Here is a 13,945-nt window from a genome sequence, read left to right on the forward strand (position 1 = left end):
TTTACAAAACACTTGGATATATAAAAAGAAAACAACATAAGGAAACAAATGAAAAATGTATCAGAAGAATATTAAGACAGATAATTCTTGAAATAGTGATTGATGAAACCATTATGTGGACTAGTTTGATAGATAGAGGATACCCCTTTTACCACTAACATATGTCCTTTTAAATAAAAGAAATTAGAGAATAATGTTAGGGCATAAGCTGTATTGTAGGATACTCCCTAAAAGCTTGCTCAAATAGAGGAAGGCTATTGATTTTTTTCATATTTGTTTTATGTCCACCACCACTCCTAATTTGCTTATTGATTTCATTTTTAAATAAATAGCCCCTTGTGTTCTAGACAAATATAATCTCAGTTATACATAGAAATTACTTTTCTATCTTTTTGCAATTTCATTCAATTTATTTTCCTATCTTATTGCAACAGCTTTGGCAAAAATGCTAATGAATAAAAATGGAGATTTTGGGTGTCTCTGACTTGTTTCTGGTTTTAGTAGAAATGGTGTTGGTAGTTCATGGTTAGAATGAGGATTGTTGTTGATTTGGGGTAAAAAGTCCTTTCAATATTTGTATTGAAATAGAAGTTATTTCCTTCTGTTCCCATTGGTATTCACTAGGAATAGCTGCTGATTTCTTTTCCAAATCTGTTGACAGAATCATATACTTTTTCTCCTTTAATTTTTGATGTAATCAATTATTTTTGGTAGAATTCCTGGTAATTGACCATTTTTACCTTTGTGAATCAATTCTTGTTAAGTCAAGATATAGTTTCTTTTTTTCTTGTTGTACTTCTGGGATTGATTCATTAATATCTTTTTAAAAATATAAATATTTTATTTTGAATTTTATATATATTATTGAAATTCATTTACAGTTATCTTTTTATGTTTCTTTGACAGATTTTGGTCTTAGGTTTGTTTGCTTTGTAAAATACATTAAAAATTCTTTTTTCCTCTCTAGTCTGGGAGAATTTAAATAACATTAGTATTATCTCTTCTTTAAAGTTTAGCTGGCTCTGAACTGCAAAAACATTTGAACCTTGTTCCATTTTCAATGGTAGATTTACAGTCTTATCTGTAGTCATTGGTCTACCCAAATTATGTATTTTGTGGGTTAATGTTTGTAACCTGTGTTTGGTAAGGAAATCATTGCTTTTAGGTTTTCGAATTTGATGCTGATTTGTATATAAAAAGGTATAATACTTTTAATTACTTCTATTTCCATGGTTATATCTTTTCTTCATCAAAATTTGTTTATTTTTGCTCATCCTCAGTTTTTACTTATACTCATGAAGAGACTATTTTATTGGTCTTTTCAATGGAATCAGTTTATTTTTCCTTTCTACAATTGTTTTGCTAGGTCATTATTTTTGCTAATTTCTTTTTCTACTGTCTTTGGCATTGCTCTGCTGTGCTTTTCTAATTCTTTAAGAAGAGTACTTACTCCCTGCATTTATATATTTTTCTCTGAGTACAGCTTTAGCCATGCCCCACAAGTTTTGAAATGATGTATTCTCTTTTTCCTTGCCTTCTCTTTAGCTTGTGATTTTACATTTAATTTCCTCTTTGATATAAGGATTATTTGGAAAACATCAATATATTATCAGGCAGTTCATTACTTATTTCTAGTTTTATTGTTTTAAGATAGGATATTCCCATAAATTCTCTCTCTTTATAGAATTTACTTTTTTTTTATTTTGGCAAAGACATGATCATTTTTGAAAAGTTCCATAGGCATAAGAAAAAAGGGGTAAATTCTCTCCTTACATGTTGCAAATTTCTGTGTAAGTTAAATTAGTAGAATGATTATTCAGATCCTCTATACCTTTGGTTAGTTTTTCTTGACTGGATTGGTCAAATATCGTAGTGGAGTATTAAATTTCTCCTTGTAATTTTAATGGTTTTCGCTTCATCTATTTCTTTGCAATGTTGCTTTGTGCATACAAGACTAATTGTTATAGCCTCTTCTTAATTTGTACATTTTATCATTGATACATATAATTATTTACACTGTGCTTTTAGAGCCCTCTTTGTCCTGTTTAACCTTAGCTTAAATTCCACTTTTTCTTATATTAATATTATTACATTAATATTTCCAATCCTGTTTTCATTTTTTCTTGCTTTTGCCTGATAACTCTTTGCCCATCAATTTGTTTTCAACCTTTCTTTGTCACACTACTTAAGGCATATTTCTTGTATAAAACATGTACTTGGTATTTATTTTTTATACCAATATCATGATCTGTGCCCTTTCATGTTTTGTGCAAAAGTTATAACTCGATTTTATTCTTTCCATCTTACTCTATTTTTACTACTTTTTTTTACTATTAGTTAATTTGGTTGAAACCTCCTTCCTTGTCTTGTCTTTTCGTTTTTTTGCTTATCCAAATTTTTGTTCTTAAAGTTTTATCATGCTGTTAACTTGGAAAATGTCTGTAGTGGTTTGAAGCTGTGTGCACCCCAGAAAAACATGTTCTTAAATTTAATCCATTGTAAGTAGGACCTTTTGATGAAGTTACTTTAGTTAAGGTGTGACCTACCTCATTCAAGATGGGTCTTAATCCTATTACTGTAGTCCTTTATAAGAGAATGAAATTCAGACAAAGAAAGAGAAAGCCTTGGAAGATGCTGAAATGAATGGAACCCGGAAGAAAAGGGAGAGGCCAGCAGATGATGCCATGTGCCTTGTCATGTGGAAGAGGAGTCTAGGATCTCTGGTAGCTGGTCTTCAGGAAGAAAACATCACTTTGATGATACCTTGATTTGGACATTTTCTCAGATTCAAACTGTAAGCTAATAAATTCCCATTGTTTAAGCCAACCCATTTCATGCTCTCTCCTTTCAGCAACCTAGGAAAATGAAACAATATCCTATGCTTTTGTCTACATTTCATTCCATGGGTACTAACACTCAAAGTCATGCAATATTTCTCTACTGTTGAATCTAAACAAGATAATTAAACTTCCCACTGAGGCACCCTATTTTTGCACCGCTTTTTGACCACAACAATAGGAAACCTTTAGAAAAGTATACACAAAGCACTTAGTACATAGTGTTTAAATTTATGATCTCAGAAAAAACAGTGACAGAGTTAAAAGTTTTATTTATTTAAAAGTTGTGTTTTTGTGTTGGTAATTAACCTCTGTGTACGTCATTTTCTTTATGTGTAAAATAAGCATAAGAATAGTATCAACCTCATAAGCTTGTAGAGAGGATTAAATAAGGTATGTAAAGCGCTTAGAGATGTATGGGCAAGCAGTAAGTCCTCAATAAAGGCTACCTGTAATTATTAACATGGATTGTATTATCTCTGAATCTTACTTTACCTAGACTTGTGAACAGAATGTTGGATGCATACAGGATTTGGGGTTACTACTTTTTTCTCTTAGTACTGTGTAGATGTTATTCTACTCTCTCTAAGCCTCCAGTATGGCAAGTGAAAATAATTCTTTTGTCTGATTTTTCCTCTTTTTATATAATTTATTCTTTTGTATGGAAGCTTGCAATAGTCCTTAACACTTAAACATTCTAGTCATTTGAACTTTTTCATTAAACCTGTCTGGAAATTGGAGGAGGGGGGGTAGTCATACCCTTTAACTCACTAGCTACAAAGCTTTATTTAGAGTAAGAGAAATTACTTCATTGTTTCTTTGCTTATTACCTCTTCTCTGCTTATTTTTCTCTTTCTAAAAATCATTAATGTGTTGAATATTTTGAGTCTGTCCTCCAGGTTTTTGTTTTTTATCTTTTCCTATATCATATTCATTAAAAAAAATTCACCTAATCCTCCTCTTTGCTTATTCAATCTCAACAGTGATGATTACCCCTTTCACTTAATCTGAGTTTTTAAATGAGAAAATTGTTTTTAAATCTCAAATTATTTTCCTTGCTTTAGTTTAATTCCTTTAAATTCATAAATATATCTAATTCTTCCAAAAGCTCTATTTTAGTGGGAGATAATATATAAATTTTGAAATGCACAGACTATGGATATGATTAGTCACCTGTGAAAGTAATTCAAAGGAATGGAGAATTTTGCAGAATGGAAAACTCCAAGAAACATCTTCTGGGAGATATCCCTTGGAAGCAGGACTGGATATTTGATTGAAAACAGCTTCATAGCTCTGTATTTATTCTTCACTATATCAGCTCTTTGCTTCATATACTATTTTTAGACATACTTAGAGATGCCTACCTAAATAAGTTAGGTAGATTAACTAACCTATTTAGATTTCCTAGTGGTAGAGTAAAGGTTTTCAGAAAGTATCTCTAGACTGCTACCCATCAAACATCTGTTCTCTAACTCTGTCTCTCCCAGTCTCTTCCAGGTTTCTAAAGTTTCACATAACTGGTACAGAGCTTCAGCTATCACTCTTGTATGTTGGTCACCTTAGTTGTAGCTTAAAAGAGCTATGCTTAGGATTTTGTGTCTAGGAGAAAGTAGGGTACAAACAAATAAGCTGAGTAGAGACTGAGGTATGTATGACCAACAGCTGATACCATTTTCCATTGGGATCCTCCTGATTATGTACCCAAGGAAAACCTTTGAATATTTAGAAGAAGATACACATTGATTTACTAAGGAATGGGTGACAGGCACAGAAAGCTTTTAAGCATTTCCATTTACCCTATGACCGAAATCCTGGAAAGAAGTGCTGTTTCCTCTTTTCCTTGAAGATGGTTTCCTACTTACTGTTAGAATAGAGATTTAATATTGCATTGCAGATTATAAATATATACACATCTACATGAGTGCATATGTGACAGAATACCATGTTTTATGTATAAACTTATATTCTTGTTTTTCCCTCCCACAATATTTTCATCTTTTCCTTTCCCCCATTCCTTGCTTCAGGAAAGGTTTATGGGAGGACTTTCTGATTTTGACATTTCCCCAAACCTAAATACATGAAAATATCATTCTAGTCATCATTTCCTGTACTGGTTACACTTCTGTAAGGCCTGGATTTAGACAGGTGCTCAGTGCTAGCTTCTCATCTTCCATGGCCTAGAGGCATTTTCTTCTGTCCCTATGTGTCATTAAAATTCTGGTCCCCAGCCCTTAAAGCCATTATCCATTTTTATCTTTAGTCCTGCTTATTACTATTAGTTTCCTCTTTGTTTTTTGTTAGGTATTTCCATTTCATGAGCATGAGCTTGACCTTATTACTGTTTTTGGAGAGGGTGCATATTCTGTCATTTCTTTGAGTTTGAAGTGGAAAGGGGGAAATTTTCAAGTCAATTAAATCTGCTATTGACTGGGAGTTCTTCAGATAGGTTTGTTGGATTAGGTTTTATAGGTGGACTTTGTCATGTCTCTTTAGAGACATCAGGACAATGGCTGCTTTATATTGTTTCCAGACATAATATAGGGTCTTATCAAGCTTTCTGAATCCCAACATGGCAATGCCAGGGAAGCAGAAGAGAAAGCCTTGAACTTCAAGGATGACACAGACGCAAAATAGATAACCATCATATCTGAAGGGGGCATGAAGAAGAATTGAGAGTGGTGAATTGTGTAGAAAAATGACATTAGGATCACATGGACCCTTTCTTTCTAACAACTCTGAAACACTTTTTAAGCATCTTTGAACTTAGACACAACTGCGAAGAAAACAATGGACATTGAACTGATTCTGTTACAGCCACCCCTGTAGAATGGGAAGAAAAATGGAAATTATAAGTATTGCTATAGAATACTTGTACATGTCTTAAACACTTGAGTGTGTGGATTGAGATTTATTCCTACTACACATAAATACATATATATATATGCATACACATGCACATGTATTTGATTACACATAGTAAAACGTGGAAGGATACACAACACTGCATTCATTATGGCATTCTGTAGGATGTGAGATTACAAGACATTTTTATTGTTCTCTTTACCTTGTTAACTATAATTTTCCTTATTTCAGCCCAAATTCCACTTCCTTTGAAAAGTGTTCTTTGTCTCTTCTCTACCCCTTCAGAGTGTGTCTTGGTATTCTTGTAGTCCTATCTTCCATTCCTACTATGTACTTATATGGAATGTAACTGTACAAATATTTGTGTGATTATTTGATTAATATGTATTATATATCTCCCACTAGTCTGGCTTCATGAATTCAAAGATCTAGTCTGTTTTTTTTCATCATTGTATTCTCAGTGCCTTGTATTGGCATTCAATAAAGACTTATTATAAATGAATAAATGGATGCATTAATAGATTGTGCAGATATTTTTGCAATGACTATTAATTTCATTATAAAAATTAAAATCATCCTATTCGGAGCAAATTGTAAACATAAATCTTCTGGATTAGTAGTTCTTAACATTTTGAGGGTCACACTTCCCACTAAGAACATCTTGATAGCTATGATCTCTGTCTCTTGAAAATCCAAATATACCCTCCCCTCACCCCTGACACACAGACTTGCGTACAATTTCCAGGGATTCATAGATTTGGTCAGTTGAGAACAACTGGTTTAGGTTAATCAATATAGTGAACAGGTAAGATTTCTTGGATCCTGGCCAAAGTCTTGCTGAGAGGCAAACTGGTAGGAGGTGGACTAGCAAAAAGCAACCCTTCAGGAAAGTTAGGAGGAACCCTGAAGATGTGGAGTTTGAGGACAAGAGACATAGCAGACTACACACTCTAAGCCATGTGGGAGGCGGCAGACAGGGTCCAGAGAGGCTTCCACCTAGGTACCATTAATAAGAGAAAAGAGTAAGGTCTGGGGACTTTCCTTCAGGCAATCACTTCTCAAGGTTCCTTAGAAACCCATAACTGAAGGCACCTAGAAGGGATCCTGTGCTCGCCAGTATTTGGAACAGTGTTCGCATCTATATTGGGCACTGAGTTGTCTATGTGGGAATTTAGGGGAGGGAGGGACTGCAGGAAGGAGCCAAAGGCATTTACTCAGGTCTTAAACTTGGTCACTTGTCTGTATATTTTTGGAGTGAGCAACAGAATCAGGTCCCTGAATGCAGGGAATGAGGGGCTCTGAAATATGGAAAGGGGCAGGGGCAGCACCTTCCCCATGACTCGACAGGACAGGGAGGATCCATCATCTCTGCATTCCTCAGATCCTCAGTTGCCTCAGTCTCACAGCCTTTTCCTTTACCAAGAGCTAAATCTCATTGTTTAGAAGGATTTGGTCTAAAAACACCAAATACCTTAGCATATTTAGAAATCGTTCTTGTGTGGAAAAATTACAAATTAAAAAAATTAATTGGACTAAGGCATTTGCGTGAAGTGAGGCTTCCTTCTTATGCTGTATATCTTTTTCATGATAGATTTTATTTCCGAATTGATTCCTTCTTAATTTTTCAGTGAAAATAACTTGCTTTTTTTCTGATGGTAAAACAGATTGCATGTTGATGCTTACTTTTTAAGGCTGCAATAGTACCAGAAAATATGAGGAAGTAAGTACAAATCTCATATTCAATCCCTGCCTTCATTCCTGATGTTCTGCCCAATCTCTATTCCTCAATCCCTTCCTCCCCTTCACATTTTGGTGGATGGACATGGTTGCAGGGGAAATGGAGGACCTTACTGACAGTGGGCATTAGAAGTAAAGGGAGGAGCCTGGGGTTCAGGCCAACGCTGAAAAAATGTGCCAGTGAGATTGAGAACATTTGGAAACCATTGTCCAGAGTCAGGAAAGGCAGGCACTGAGACCAGCATCTTGAATGATTAATATCTTTCAATATCATTGTACAATTTCTTCCGTAAAGTTCTTGGATATTGTGTCAGAGGCTGCTAGTGCTTCCCAATATCTATATGTTTTTTGATACTCCTGGGCTGGACTACAGTGGTATACATCCCTTACAATGCAGTGTGGCCTTGTGACTGAGTTCTGGCAATGAAATGTGGCAAAAGTGATCTGTATCGCTTCCAGATATTCCCTCATAAAACGTCTCCATGCTTGCTCTGTGCCCTCTCTTTTCCTATCCATTACCTGAATGGAGAGGACTCTGAGTACTACCCAGAGGAGGGTGGAACTACAAGGTGGAAGAACCTGAGACCCTGAATGACCATGGGCAGCAGAGTATCCCTGCAGACCTGGAACATTATCTTCAGACTCTTGTGAGTGAGAAGAAAACTTTTTTGTTTCAAAATCATACACTTTTTGAGTCTTTTGTTACAAACGTTTAACTTTTTGTGCTATTAATTGATTTCTTTCCTTCCTTTTCTTGGACTTCAGGAGAGGAGTGTTGTGCTAACAATATTCCTCACTTCACAGTGTATTTTCTGTATTGGTCTAATCAAAACTCTTTCCTCTTTTTTCATTCATTTATTTACTACTTTCCTTCATTCTTTTAATATCTAGTGTTCATTTTCACCCTACTCCCCAGAGACAACCTTTCTAATATATTTGATATGTATATTTTAACTTGTTTGAGATTTTTTAAAAACTTGTTACTTTGTGTGCATAGAAGCTAAATTTAATCCTGGTATGTTGCTGTGGATCTCATTCTGGGTTTTGTTTCCCTACTCAGCACTATTTTTTAAAAGATGGATCTATGTTAGTGTGTGTACATCTAGTCTGTAGCCTCTAACTGTTGCATAATATTCTATGGTGTTCATCCATCTTAATTTACTTCTATTTTCCTAGAAATGGAATCTAGATTGCCTCCAACTTCTCAAACACTGTGACAAACATATCCCCGTATGGACCAACATGAGAAGTGCTCTGAATACATACAAAAGAAGTGAAAATGGGGAGTGGATGTGATTCAAGTGATTGAGTGCCTGCTTCCTGCATGGGAGGACCTGGGATTGGTCCCCAGTGCCTTCTGAAAATAAAAACAAACAACAAGCAAATAAATGAATAAACCAACTCAGGGGAGCCAATGTGAGATCCCTGGTTCAATCCCCTGTGTGGTACCTCAAAAAAAAAAGGGGTGGAATTGTTGGAACATAGGGCATATGTATTATTAATTTGATTAAGTACTGTCAGATTGCTTTCTGGAATAGCAGCTCCAGTCTACAGTATGATAAGATACATTATAGTTCCTATAGTCCAACACCCTCACTAACCATTGTCATATCCCAGGTTTATAATCGTTGCCATCCAAATAGGTGTAAATGTATTTATAATTGTATTTTTAATGAGTAATTTCCTGACTAAAAATAAATTTGAAGATCTCTTCATGTATTTCCAAGATTTTTGATTTTCCTTCTCTGAGTATAATTTGCCAGTTTTGGGGGGGCTTCCTTGTATTTTTCTTTTGGATTTTCAGGAGTACTTTGCACATTCTAAATATTAATCCTTTGGTAATTTAAGATATTGCAAATATCTTTTCTCTATTTGTCATCTATTATCTTCGCCCATGGTGTGTCCTTTACTGAATAGAAATCCTTATTTTTAATGTAGTCAAGTTTACTAATCTTTTTGCTTTGTTGTTTGTAGTACTGAGGTTTTGTTTAAAAGAGTTGTTACTTCAGGGCCACAAAGTTACTTTCTATATTAGTCAGCCAAAGGGATGCTGATGCAAAACACCAGAAATTGGTTGGTTTTTATAAAGGGTATTTATTTGAGGTAGTAGATTACAGATACCAGGACATAAAGCATAAGTTACTTCCCTCACCAAAGTCTATTTTCACATCTTGGAGCAAGATGGCTGCTGACATCTGTGAGGGTTCAGGCTTCTTGGGTTCCTCTCTTCCCAGGGCTTGATTCTTCCTGGGCTCAAGTTTCCTCTCTTCCTGGGGCTTGCTTCTCTTTCCTCTGTGAGCTTACTTTCCTGGGCTCCAGTTTAAGGCTTCAGCATCAAACTTCACATCAAAACTCCAACATCAAAAACCCTCAACTCTGTCCTTTGCCATGCCTTTTACCTGTGAGTCCCCACCCCTGCCCTAATGATGTGGCCCAATGAGCTCTAATCATAACTTAATCATGCCCAAGTACAGACCAGATTACAAACATAATCCAATATCTATTTTTGGAATTCATAACCATATCAAGCTCTTACATTCTCCTATATTAACTTCATAATTAACTTCTATTAACTTTATAATTTTACTTTTTATATTTAGATCTTTCATCCTCTGGAATTCAGGTTTATATTTGGTGTTAGGCAAGGATCTAGTTTTATTTTTCTTCAAATATTGAGTCAGTCTTCCCAATGCCATATACAAACAGTCCATCCTTTCTCCATTGTCTTGTGGTGCCAACTTTCTTTCTATATTTATGCAAATTTGTCTAAGGGTTTGCCTTTACCCTTTTATTTTTCTTGCATCCTATATTAGTCAGTCATAGGAATGCTGATGTAAAATACCAGAAATTGGTTGGTTTTTATAAAGGGTATTTATTTGAGGTAGGAGCTTACAAATACTAGGCCATTAAACATAAGTTACTTCCCTCACCAAAGTCTACTTTCTGTGTTGGAGCAAGATGACCGATGATGTCTGTGAGGGTTCAGGCTTCCTGAGTTCCTCCTTTCCCTCCAGGGTCTTGCTTCTCTCTGGGTTCAAGGTTCCTTTCTTCCTGGGCTTGCTTCTCTTTCCTCTGTGTGCTTACTACCCAGGGCGCCAGCTTAAGACTTCAGCATCAAACTCCAACATCAAAACTCCAACATTAAGAACCCTCAACTCTGTCCTTTGCCATGCCTTTTATCTGTGAGTCTCCACACACTAAAGGGCGGGGACTCAATGCCTTAATGATGTGGCCCAACCAAAGCCCCAATCCATAACTCAATCACGCCTAGGTACAGACCAGATCACAAATATAATCCAATAACTATTTTTGGAATTCATAACCATATCAAACTGCCACACACCCTTACCATATTAATTTCATTAGTATGATATGGCAAAGACAATTAGTGCTTATCAAAAGATTTTTTTAAAGATTTATGTTATTTATTTATTTCCCCCCACCCCCTTGTTGTTAGCATTTGCTGTGTCCTAGTCTTCTTGTCAGGATGTACTAGGAACCAGAACCCAGGACCTCAAATGTGGGAGAGAAGCACCTAATTGCCTGAGTGACCTCTGCTCTCTGCCTTGTTATGTCTCTCATTCTGTTTTCCTCATGTCTTTTATTGCATCATCTTGTTGCATCAGCGCTGTGCCTGCCCATTGTGCCAGCTTGCTGCCCTGCTCATCCTCTTTTAGGAGGCACTGGGAAACTCTGCTACCTGCTTTGTTGTGTGTCTCATTATGCTTTTCTTCTTGTGTGCCTTGTTGTGTCATCTTGTGTCAGCTTGCCATGACTGCCCATCACACCAGTTTGTTTTCTTGTTAGGAGGCACCAGAAACCAAATCACGGACCTCCCATGTGGTAGATGGGAGCCCAATTGCTTGAACCACATTTGCTTCCCATTTACCAAAAGATTTTTGTATTTCCCTACTTTCCCAGGCTCCCAGTTAGATTGGGTCCATAAGACTAGATCTGGGCAAGGGACTATAAGCAGAAATGATGTGAATGACTTCTGGGTCAAGATACTTAAAATCTTCTCTATTAGCTATAGTTACTAGTACAATTATATAAATGTTATTTAAATTAATTGTAACAAATGTACCACACTAATGCAAGTTAATAATAAGGTGGTGTATGGGAACTCTATATTTTATGCATGATTTTTCTGTAAACCTACAACTTCTTTAATAAAAAAATAGTAAAAAAACTGACTTAGCTCTTTATGGATCTTCACACTTCCATATAAATGTTAGAACATGTTAATCAAGCTTTGACAGATTTTTAAAAATGTTAAAACAACTTTGCATTTCAACTTCGTTCATGATATGTTTGTATTTATACATTGTTGGGTTCAACTTGCCGGTGTTTTGTTTAGGATTTTAATATTTATGTTTATGAGTGAGACTTGTCTGTAATTTTCCTTTTTTGTACTTATCTTATCTGGTTTTGATATAAAGGTTCTACTAGCCCCATAAAATCCATTGTAGAGCATTACTTGTTTCTATTTTCTGTGAGTGGGTTTTAAGATTGGAGTCGTATGCCCCATCTGGATCTGTTTTTTAGGGCAAAGGGATTTTTACACTATTGATGCAATTTCCTTAGTGGTTATAGGACCTTTGGTGTTTCTGTTTTCTTTTTGAGTCACTTTGATAAGTTCTGTTTTTCAAGGAATTTATCCATGTTTCATTCATGCTTTCAAATTAATTGTCTTAAAGTTAATCATAATATTATTTTTTTCAAATCTCTCCTTATCCATTATGACACGCTAATATTGTTTGTTAAATATTGTTGTTCATTGCTAATATTGTAGAGTTGTACCTTCTTTATTTCCTGATTTTTCTTACTGAAGGGTTGCATTTTTTATTATATCTTTTGAAGGACCACCTTTTGGCTTTGTCAATTCCTATATATATATATATATATATATATATATATATATATATATATATTTTATCTGTTTCAAAGTGTTTTGTAAAAGGATTCAATTTCCTAAATTACATTATTGTTTTTCACTTTTTTATTTTTTAAAAGATACTTTGATTACATAAATGTTACAAAGAATATATAGGGGATTCTCATATGCCCCGCTCCCCATACCTCTCACATTTTCCCACATTAGCAACATCTTTCATCAGTGTGGTACATTCATTGCAATTGATAAACACATTTTGGAGCATTGCCACAAAACATGGATTATAGTTTACATTGTAGTTTAAACTCTCTCATTCAACTCTGTAGGTTATGGCTGTATATATAATGGCCTGTATCTGTCATTGTAATGTCATTCAGGACGATTCCCAAGTCCTGAAAATGCCCCCCTATAACATTTGTTTTTCCCTCTCCTTAACCCCAGAACATCCATGGGTCACTGTCTCCACAACAATGTTATTTCTTCCATTGCTAGAATCACAATAAGTCTATAGTAGAATACTAGTGACTTTATTTTAGTCCATAGTTTTTTTCCCAATTCTGAGGGCTCTGGGATGTTGATGCCAATTCCACCACTAACTGAGGGGGACTTCGATCCCATACATTTGATGGATGGGACTCTCACTTGTTTTCTCTTGGTTCCTTGGTATGTCATTTGTCCATCATGTCCTCTTTGTTAGTAGTCCTGAATGAGTCCATTGAACTGGATAGTAGGTATTGCAACTCTGTTAAGATTCAGACCTCAGTTGGTATGTGGAGAGCCCAAACATTTAAGTTTCTTGAGGGTACACCTACCAACTCTAGTACTACCTCTAGGTTCCAAAAGAAGAATAGAAGAGTCATGCATAGGGAAAACACTGCTGAGTTTCTTTCACATTGGGGAACATAAATACCAGATTAGTGTCCTCTGGCAAAGGGCCAAATTCCTGACCTATCTGCCCTGACCAGTGTCTGAATGTCTCCATATACCTGAGGTGCTTTGCTATTTGGGGTAGTATCTACTTTGGCTGTCAATGAGATCCTGTTGAGATGTGCATAAGCACTACCTCTGGAATGACCTCCTGACTCACATAGAAATCTCCTAGCCATACGAACTCATTTGTCTCTAGCTTTTCCCCTTTTGGTAAAGGTCTTCTTTTCCCCCAGATGCATTGCTTGTTGGTATTTGGTAGCAATCCCTCAGTGCAAAGGAGGCTCATCCCCAGGAATCATGTCCCTTGCTGGGGGGACATTATTGCTTTTATATGCTGAGTTTGGCTTAGAGAGAGGCCATATTTGAGCCATAAGGAAGTTCCCGGTAGGTAAGTCTTAGGCACCCTATGCCATTAGGCTAAGTTTCAATTTCAAGGGCAAAGGCTCATAAACCTAGTCACCAATATCAAGGGTCCTTCAATGGACCATCTTCCTTCACAAGTCATTGTCCCTGTACTTGGGGCATTCTTGTTATTCCATTAGAGAATATGGCAGATCTCCCCCAGATGAGAATTTGATATTCTTTTGGTTATTGTGTGAATCTCCACCCACCGTGATGTCCCATGAACATTTGAACATATTTATATTCCTTATCTGTATACCCAGGTGAACTTCCTCCCTTGTAT

At 35.8% G+C, this 13,945-nt stretch overlaps 1 long non-coding RNA gene across 1 annotated transcript; it reads left to right on the top strand.

Annotated features, from left to right (window-relative positions):
* The first annotated feature begins 1,081 nt into the window (after positions 1 to 1,081).
* Positions 1,082 to 11,895, top strand: LOC139438027 (uncharacterized). Its single transcript, XR_011647889.1, has 2 exons — positions 1,082 to 8,083; positions 8,613 to 11,895. It is a non-coding gene; the product is annotated as an uncharacterized lncRNA (long non-coding RNA).
* The last annotated feature ends 2,050 nt before the right edge of the window (positions 11,896 to 13,945 follow it).

Source organism: Dasypus novemcinctus, chromosome X (assembly GCF_030445035.2).
Source record: "Dasypus novemcinctus isolate mDasNov1 chromosome X, mDasNov1.1.hap2, whole genome shotgun sequence".
NCBI classification, from domain to species: domain Eukaryota; kingdom Metazoa; phylum Chordata; class Mammalia; order Cingulata; family Dasypodidae; genus Dasypus; species Dasypus novemcinctus.